Source organism: Elephantulus edwardii, unplaced genomic scaffold (assembly GCF_000299155.1).
Source record: "Elephantulus edwardii isolate Elephantulus edwardi_28Jun2011 unplaced genomic scaffold, EleEdw1.0 scaffold00005, whole genome shotgun sequence".
NCBI lineage: Eukaryota > Metazoa > Chordata > Mammalia > Macroscelidea > Macroscelididae > Elephantulus > Elephantulus edwardii.
In genome coordinates this window covers 11,853,854-11,863,293 of record NW_006399755.1, presented here as the reverse complement: position 1 = coordinate 11,863,293, position 9,440 = coordinate 11,853,854, and the positions used below count along the sequence as shown (strand labels likewise).

At 40.0% G+C, this 9,440-nt stretch overlaps 1 pseudogene; it reads right to left on the bottom strand.

Moving 5' to 3' along the window:
• Positions 1 to 1,124: 1,124 nt before the first annotated feature.
• Positions 1,125 to 1,662, bottom strand: LOC102873683 (annotated as a pseudogene).
• Between the last annotated feature and the right edge of the window lie 7,778 nt (positions 1,663 to 9,440).

Genomic DNA, 9,440 nt, shown 5'->3' with positions numbered 1-9,440 from the left:
CCACCAACAGTGAATAAGGGTTCCAGTTTCTCCACAACCTTGCCAGCATTTGTTGCTTGCTGTTCTGTTAAATTTTGCTATTCTTACTGAGTTGATGATATCTCATATTTGTTTTGTATTCTCACTTCTTGACACTCCAGTGCAATTTTCATAGCCTCTTCTAACATCCAATTCAGATTTTCTATTTCTTATTTGTCTTTGTAATGGGCTTTCCTTCTCTTCATGGATATACTTGATGTCACCCCACAACTCCTCTGATCTCCTCTGATCATATTCTCTGATATTATCCTTGATGTCATCCCACAATTCCTCTTATCATTTGTGTTCAATCCCTCAAATTTGTTTTCAAGATTAACTTTAAGTTCAGGTGGGAGAGACTTAAATTTGTATTTTGGTTCTTGTGGACTAGTTTTGATTTTCTTCATCTTTAATTTGACTGGCATTTGGTGGCCTGTCCTACAATCAGCACCTGGCCTAGTTTTCACTGCTGATAATTGAGCTTCTCCAATGATTGTTTCCACAGATGTAATCAACCTGATTCCTGTGCAGTCCACCAGGTGAGATCCATGTTTAAAGTTGCTTTTTGTGTTATTTAAGAAAAGTATTTGTGATGAATAAATCACTGAATGTACATACATAATTCAATCATTCAATGTCCAGCCTCGTTTCTGTCATCAAGACAGAATTTCTAACTATAATTCTTTCCTCATAGTTGCCAACTTTTGCATTCCAGTCACCAATAATTACTACTGCCTCTTGACTGCCTATTTGGGCAATTTCAAACTACAAAAGTTAATAGAAATTTTCAAATTTTCCCCCCTTTCTCCCCTCAGTCCATTGAGTAGATTTAAATATGGCTGAAGAACTACACACAACTTCATCTGTCAACAATTTTACCTTACTTGGATCCACAATTGGATCCACAATTTTTTTAAACTAACCCCAAAAGTGTTTATTTAATATATTCATCATAAAGGTTCAAATAGAGGCTTAATTTAAAAAACAAATAAAACAGAAAGGATGCCACAGCTTCAGATACAGAATCTTGGACAGAAATCAAGGAGGACAGATCAACTAAGGAAAAAAGATGACGCGACACAAGGACAGAGGCCGGACAGAGCGGGTCAGGGCACTTGGCTGGAGACTTGCTTCGAGTAGGTTTCCTGTAGGTACTTCTTAAAGGCTGTGGGGTTTTTCCAGAGTTCAGCAGCGTGTGTTCAAAGGGCTGTCGATGTTGGGTTCTCCTAGCAGGCTCTAGATGGAGAGGAGGATGGTTCTGACGTCATACAGGGCAGACCACTTGTCCTTCATGATGTCTAGGCAGATGTTACCCTGAGTGTCCACGCTGGCATGGTAGCAGGGAATGAGGAAGTTCGCTGTGGGCACGTTGTAAGGGTAGCCACTTGGGAACTCTAGGGAGAGCTTATACCTCAGATCTTCATATACTGTGCCAGCGGCTCCATGGATGGTCCCTATCCATTTGAAAAGGTTGTCGGATTCAGGAAACGCAGAAATCCCTTTGTCGCCAGACATCATGAGGGTCATCAGCTCCTGCTGTAGCCTCTTGCCCACGGAGCCCCGGGCAGCGCCCCCACTAGGCTCTGCCCCTTTTAGGGAGGCAACAATGCTGGCTGTCGCTGGATCACGGTTCTGGGAGGCCATCCGGTCGGCAGAAAGACAACACGGCTCGGAAGACAGGACAGCAACTTGGTACCTTCAGTCAGGAAAACAGGAGACATATTGTACTGGGAAAGTCTGCAGACAAGGACCCTTCCAAATTCTTGAGGAGTAATGATGTCAGTTTAAGGGCCAAGGTACATCTGATTTAGGCCATGGTCTTTCTGATCACTTGTTATGCATCTGAAAACTAGACAATGAATAGGGAGGACAGAAGAGGAATTGATGCTTTTGAGCTGGGGTGTTGGAGAAGAGCACAGAACATCCCATGGATGACCAAAAGAACAAACAAATATGTTTTGCAGAAAGTGCAGCTAGAGTGCTCCTTGGAGGCAAATATGATAAAGCTTTGCTTCACATACTTTGGGCATGTCGCTAAGAAGGGCTAATCCTTGAAAAAGGACATGGTGCTCAGAAAGGTGGAGGGTCAATGAAGGAGAAGAAGACCCTCAATCAGGTGGATTGACACAATGACTGCTGCATTGGGCACTAGTGTGTCAGGAAGTGTGAGAATGGCAGAGGATAGGACAGGGTTCAGATCTGTTGTTCATTGCTATGAGTCATATTCTACCCAACGGCACCTAACAACAACAAAACAACTACAAGGGAATCAGAAATGTAGGGGAATGTTTAGAATAATTTCTCTGCCACAGAGGGAAACAAAAGGTGTTTCACTCCTGTCTTAACCTCCTTTTGTGCATAGCCCTCAGACTCAGGGAGCCAACTAGGCCCTAGTGACAGTTCTTCATTCTCTTCTTTTTCATAGATTGGTGCAGATATACGTAAGGACTGTACTAAAAGTCTGGGAAATGTTGGGATGGCCAAGACGGACTTCTAATAACTCCGTAATGGTGAAATGCCCCATTAATAGCATCCACAACATGTATCTAATTCCCAGAAAGTTTTCTCATGTACTGGGCTTGAAATCTGCTGTAACGACCACACATGTTTCTCATTTATGGGGCTTATTAGGGAAGCCAAATGTGACAAAATTACAGTTAACTGCAAAACACAATCCCTCAATAATTCAGGTCAACAAGAAGACACAAGTCATCTCTTGGGTCAGATAGTTTCTCAGTCAACTGTAAGACGCAGACAACTTCTCAACAGAAAGATATAGTCCCTCATGTAGTCCAGGCAGCTTCTCAGTTAACAGCAAGATACAATCCCTGGCCCAGAAACCTCTGACCCTGAAGGACATGGGCTTCTTTTGCTGCTGCTTCTGCTTCTTTCTTGGTGTTGAGGTTCTCAACTGTTAGCCCTGAATCTGCTTAGTTTAATGGCAAGACTAGCCAGTCCTCTGGGGATAGACTTCCACACCTTATGAAGAAGAAATAGCTCATACAGCTGCTGCTGATATAAGCCACTTGCCTGCAAGAGTGACCAGAGTGAAGGGAGCTGGATCAGATTAACGTGCTTGCAGGCCAGGCATAGATGAGACAGCTACCTAAGCAATGGTCTAGGAAAGTTATTTTAAGCAGCAGAAAACCACAACAACGGACTCATTACATCACAGGGACCTGACAGTTATTACACACTTGATGTGCCTGGACTGACACATCTAATTCATGAGAGTTTCATATTTCACTCATTCTCTACAAGAACCCTGAAAAATGGAAATTAGTACTTCTCCATTACAGATGGTGAACCTGATATTCAAGGACAATATCTTTCCAAGTAACCCATATGTTACAGGAGAAAAGAATACAGTGGAAATGAGAAATAATCTGAACTGAATGTGAGATGCAGCCAAGCAGTACTTGGAGGAAATGTCTAACCTTCCATTAGTATTATTACAAAAATAAAACATGTGAGCATTCATGTTGAGAAAATAGAAAAAATACATGAAATGAACCAAAATCAAGTGGAAAGAAAGAACTAATAAAGACATCTAAAAGTCAATGAAATAGAAAGGACTATGCCACAAAAACATTAACATAACCAAATTCTGGTCCTTAGAAAACATTATCATTTCTAAAAAAACCCAAAGCATTATTTTATATTTCCTAGCAAACTGCTCAAAGGAGAGGGGAAAATTCACTTATAGTGGACATTTGAGAGAAGATATTTTGGGTTCATGCTCTGCTTTAGGTAGAATTCAATTAAGTCATTCATCATCAATGTCAAGGTTGGAAAAGTAGACATCTCTACCAAGATAGACACCAAACATAAAAGAATATTGTGGATACATTTATATTTTTAAAAAGGTCGTGTCCAATTCTAGATTCTGTTCTATTTCATTTAATTTCAGTAAAATTTAAAAATTCTTTGAAAATACAAATGATTGAAAGTGAATCGAAGAATTAAAACATCTAATTATATCTAAATCTATTTTAAAACTTGAAGCTATAGAGGATTTCAGGCAAGATGGGAGACTATGCAGATTTCCGCTCAGATCCTCTACAACTAAGACACCAGATAAACAAAAATAACAGATACAAATGATAATCCTGGAATTTCAAGTTTCAGAGGAAATGATGTGCAGAGTAAAAGACATTTAAGACACTGAGAAAAGGGAACCAGAGGCTTCAGTCTGTAAATGGGGACAACTATAAAACAGAAAGGATAATAAGTAGCATAGTTACAGAAGTTAAAAAAAGAGGAAATCATATCTATTTTACAGATAGAGTGAACTGATTTAAATATGAGAATAAAAATAAAAACTTAGAGAGTAACCATAGAAAATGAATAAACTTTCTCATAAAACAAAAGAAAGAAAACCATAAAGATTTATTTAGTACATTAAAGTCACAGCAATGACAGAAATGATAATTTAAAAAATCACAAAATTAACACAGAAAAGTATGTAGAACAAACAAAATGGCAGCACTACATACACCCAGCAAAAAAATTATAGCAAAAAAATTTCTATAAAAAATTTCTCTGAATGTGAATTGATTAAAAATACCAGCGAAGAGGAAAAGAGTAGCAGAATAAATAAGAAACTATAACCCATCAACAAATGGGCTAAATATCAAAAGATGGGAAAAGTATATCAAAAGAATTTCAATATAAAAAAAGGCAGAAGTGGCAATATTAATTTCTGATAAAATACACTTCAAGGCAATATTCCACGTAAGAGACAAGGAAGGATATTACAGAATGAGCAAAATGTCAATTAAACAAGAAGACTTGGTCATGATTATCCTCCACACAACCAATGAAAGTACCCCAAGATGTAAATTTAAAAAAAGTATTTGAATAGAGAAACAGACAACTCCACAATTCTAATAAGAGACTTTAACTTAACACTTTCAATGAAGGATAACACAACTAGAAAGAAACTAAAAATACACAGAAAAACTAAACTGTACAATTAACTAATTTGATCCCATGGCTGTATATAGAACACCGTACCCCACAAGAGTACAGTATACATTCTTTTCCAGTGTACATGAAACATTCTCCATAATAGGCCCCATGTTAGGCCACAAAGCAAGCCTTAATAATTTTTTAAAATAATTTTTATTTATTTATTTATTTTATGTGTGTACTGTCAAATTGGATCTGACTGGTACAGGAGGTGATTGTTCCTCCTTCTTCAGCAGAGCATCTGGTGGATTTGAACCGCGCACCTCTGGGATTGCAGTGCAGTTTTCTGCCACTAGGCCACCAGAGCTCGCCCTTAATAAATTTTTAAACTCCAAAACCAATAAGGTTTCTTTTCAGATCATAAAGCTATAAAATTGGAAATCAACAAAAGAAAGATGAAGGGGGGGGAATCAATCGCATGGAAAATAACACTTTGCTTAAAAACCACTGGATAATAGAAAGAATAAAAACAAAATTGTAAATTATCTTGAATCAAATGAGAATGAAAGTACAGCATACCAAACTCCATGGGATATATATATCGCAAAAGCAGTGCTCAGAAGTCAATTTATGATTTGGTTCTTATCAGTTCTCCTAAGTGCCTCTTCTCTTCCTTTTCCCATAAGTGGCCTCAGGTGATCTCTCAAAAAGGTTCGCTACCAACTGACTGGAAGAGATCTATATTTGTTCCCATTCCAAAAAAGGTGACCCAACTGAGTGTGGAAACTACAGAACAGTGTCATTGATTTCACATGCAAGCAAGATTCTACTGAAGATCATCCAAAAACGATTAGAACAGCACATCAGCAGAGAACTGCCGGAAGTCCAGGCTGGGTTTAGAAGGGGTCGTGGTACTAGGGATATTGTTGTTGATGTTAGATGGATCTTGGCCGAAAGCAGGGAATACCAGAAGAATGTCTATCTGTGTTTCATTGATTATGCAAAGGCATTTGACTGGGGAAGGGATTGAGGTTGTTAGCAATTACAGTTTGCTTGATTCCACAATCAACACTCTTAACATCAGCAGTCAGGAAATCAAAAGACAAATTGTATTGGGAAAATCTGCTGTCATGGACCTCTCCAGAGTGCTGAGGAACAAACAATATCAGTCTAGATACAAAGGTGCACCTAACCCAGGCCACGGTCTTCTCAATTACTTGTTATGCTTCAGAGAGTTGGACAATAACTAAAGATTGCAGAAGAAGAATAGATGCTTTCGAGTTGTGATGCTGGAGAAGAGTCTTGAACATACCATGAACTGCCAAGAAAACAAATTGATCTGTCTTTGAGAGGGTGAAACCAGGTCTCTCCTTGGAGGCTAGGATTTTGAAGCTCCGCCTTACTTACTTTGGGCACATGGCCAGGAGAGATTGGTCCTTGGAGAAGGACATCATGCTCAGAAGGGTGGACAGACAGTGCAGGAGAGGGAGACCCCAGATTAGATTGATTGATTCAGTAACGGGGCAATGGGGCTCGGTGTGTGAGAATTAGTGAGACTGGCTCAGGACAGGGAAGGGTTCAGAGCTGCTGTACATAAGGTTGCTATACATCAGAGGCGACTAAATGGCACATAACATACTATGACATGTTTGGAAGCAGGAGTGGCATCCACTTCATAAATAACTTGCCTCTGGAAACTCTCTGAACTTGATAAATGTAGATAGTTGTAGAAGGACTTCAAGCCTTTTGTTCATAGGGTTGCTATGAGTTGTGCTCGACTCGAAGGCAATCAACAACAGCAACAATGACTAGGGATGAGAGAAGGAGAATTGATGCCTTTGAACTGTGGAACTGGAAAAGAGTATTGAATATGTCATAGACTTTCAGGAGAACAAACAAAAAGTTTGTCCTAGAGAGAGTGAAGCCAGGCTGCTTGGAGGTAAGGATTCTGAAACTTCATCTGACATACTTTGGACATGTTGCAAGGAAGGACCAGTCCTTGGAGAGGGACATCATTCTTGGGAGGACGGAGGGACAGCGCAAGAGAGGAAGAACCTCTATGAGATGGATTGACTCAGTGGCTGGGGAAATGGGGGTAAGTATATCAGAGACAAAAGATTGGCATAAGATAGAGCAGGGTTTAGGGCTGTTGTACATAAAGTCGTTATGAGTAGCAGGTGACTCGATGACACACAACAACAACAACAACAAGTGTCAAGAATATTGATTGTGCAGCTGAGCAAGCTGAAACTGTTAACAACCTCAGTCTTTTCTCCATCCATCATGGTGCTGCCCATGGTGAGAATCTTTGTCTTCTTGATGTTAAGCTTCAATCCATATTGAAGACTATAGTTCTTGACCTTCTGCAGCAAGCACTTCATTCAGGTCTTCCTCAGTTTTGGCAAGTAGAGTTGTATAATCTACATAAAACAAGTTGTTGATGAGTCTTCCTCCAATCCAGCCTCCTGAATGATCTGTTCTGCTTATAGAAAATGTGGTATATACCACTTATTTTCACATATAAAACTCATCTTCTGTATTTGTCAAATGTTTTCTCTTTTCAGGAAATGTTTTGTAAGTTCTACATTGCCAATTATTTTTGCATGTTGCTTTAAAAAAAAAGCACAGCACATTTGCAATGGACTATTATTATTCAGCCATAAATGAAAATTAAGTCTGATGGATGACAAATACAACATGCATGAGTCTTGTAGCATCACGCTGAGCACAATAAATCAGTCACTGAAGAACTGATCCTCTATGAGCTTGTTGTGTGCCTTCAAGTTGGAATCAACTCCTATTTTACTCACTAGTAGGTCCTCAGAGACAGAAAATAATGATAAGAAGCTGTGCTGCAATCCCAAAGGCATGAGGTTTGAATCTACCAGACGCTCCACAAGAGAAAGCTCTCCTCCTGTGTGACTTACTGTCTCTAAAAACCCACTGGAGGGTCAGCAATAGATTGATTCTGACTCGATGACACACAATAACATCAAATAACACGGGGGTTGATTGCCCGTCTTTCTCCTGCGGAGCAGCTGGTAGATTGGACCATGTACCCTGTGTTGGCCGTGCAATTCCTTACCTCTAAGCCACCACAGCTCTCCTATGTGATCTAACTCATATGAAATAAGTAAATAGACAGAAACCAAATATTATTAGTGGTTGCCAAGAATCAGAGAGAGAAAGGAAAGAGGAGAGAGTTATGTTTATGGTGCTGGAATAATTTGGAAAATGATAGTGAAACATGTAGAAATTGTTGAATTGGTATCTATTTCAACACAATTAAAAGTAAGAATGAAAAAGAAAAACGAGTAACAAACTCAAGCGAAAATGTATGCCTATGTTGGAGGGAAGGTTGGACTCTCTGCTCACTAGGACCCAGTGAGTTAATGGCAAGGTGTTAACAGGCACTGGGCAAGTATCAAAGGAAGTCTTGTTCTGGCTTGGAAAGCTAAACTCACTGTTCTGAACTCTCTGATCTTGGGCTGGAGGTCAGAACACTTGGAGTTCAGCTTTGTCATGGTCACTCATTAGCTGTGGGACCCAAGGGGAGTCATCTTACAACTCCTAGCCCCTGGAAAACCCTTCCTTAGAGAAAACTTTGCAGACAATGTTGTTGTTAGATGCCATTGAGTACAACTCATAATGACCCTGTGAACAACAGACTATGAACCCTGTCCTATCCTATCCAATTTTCATCGTTCCTGACACACTTGAGTCCATTGTTATAGCCGCTGTGCCAGTCCATCCTCTTGAAGGTTTTTCTCTATTTTACTGATCTTCTGCCTTTCCAAGCTTTATGTCCCTTTCCAAGGAATAGTCTCACCTGGCAATATGCCCAAAGTATGTGAAATGAAGCTTTGTCATCTTTGCCTTCAAGGAACATTTTGGCTGCACTTTCTCCAAGACTAATGTTTGTTCTTTAGGCAGCCACATGAGATAGTCAGTACTCTTCTCCAACACCTCACCTCAAAGGCATCAATTCTTCTGTCATCCTTATTTATTGTCCAGCTCTCAAACACATAACAATTGATTGAAAAAGATCATAACCTGAACCAGGTGTACCTAGTCTTCAAACTGACATCGTTGCTCCTCAGTAATTTGGAGACAAAGCCTCAGACCGAAGGCCCCTGAAAAAAACCAGTGCCTCAGTTACATCTAATGCTAAGGCAAAACCTATACTTGGACCAAGAGGCAGTCGTCAGAACAGAGCAAGGAAGCACTGCATGGTTCATAATTGGGAAAGGCGTACGCCAGGGATGTGTCCTATCTCCATACCTTTTCAACCTGTATGCAGAACAGATTATCCAGGAGGCTGGGCTCTATCAGGAGAAATGCTGTACCAGGATTGGTGGAAGATCTGTCAACAATTTGCGTTATGCAGATGACACAAGCCTGCTTGCTGAAACTGAGGAGGACCTGAAGCACTTGCTGCAGAGAGTCAAGGACTGCAGCCTTCAGTATGGATTGAAGCTCAATGTCAAGAAGACAAAGATTCTCACCACTGG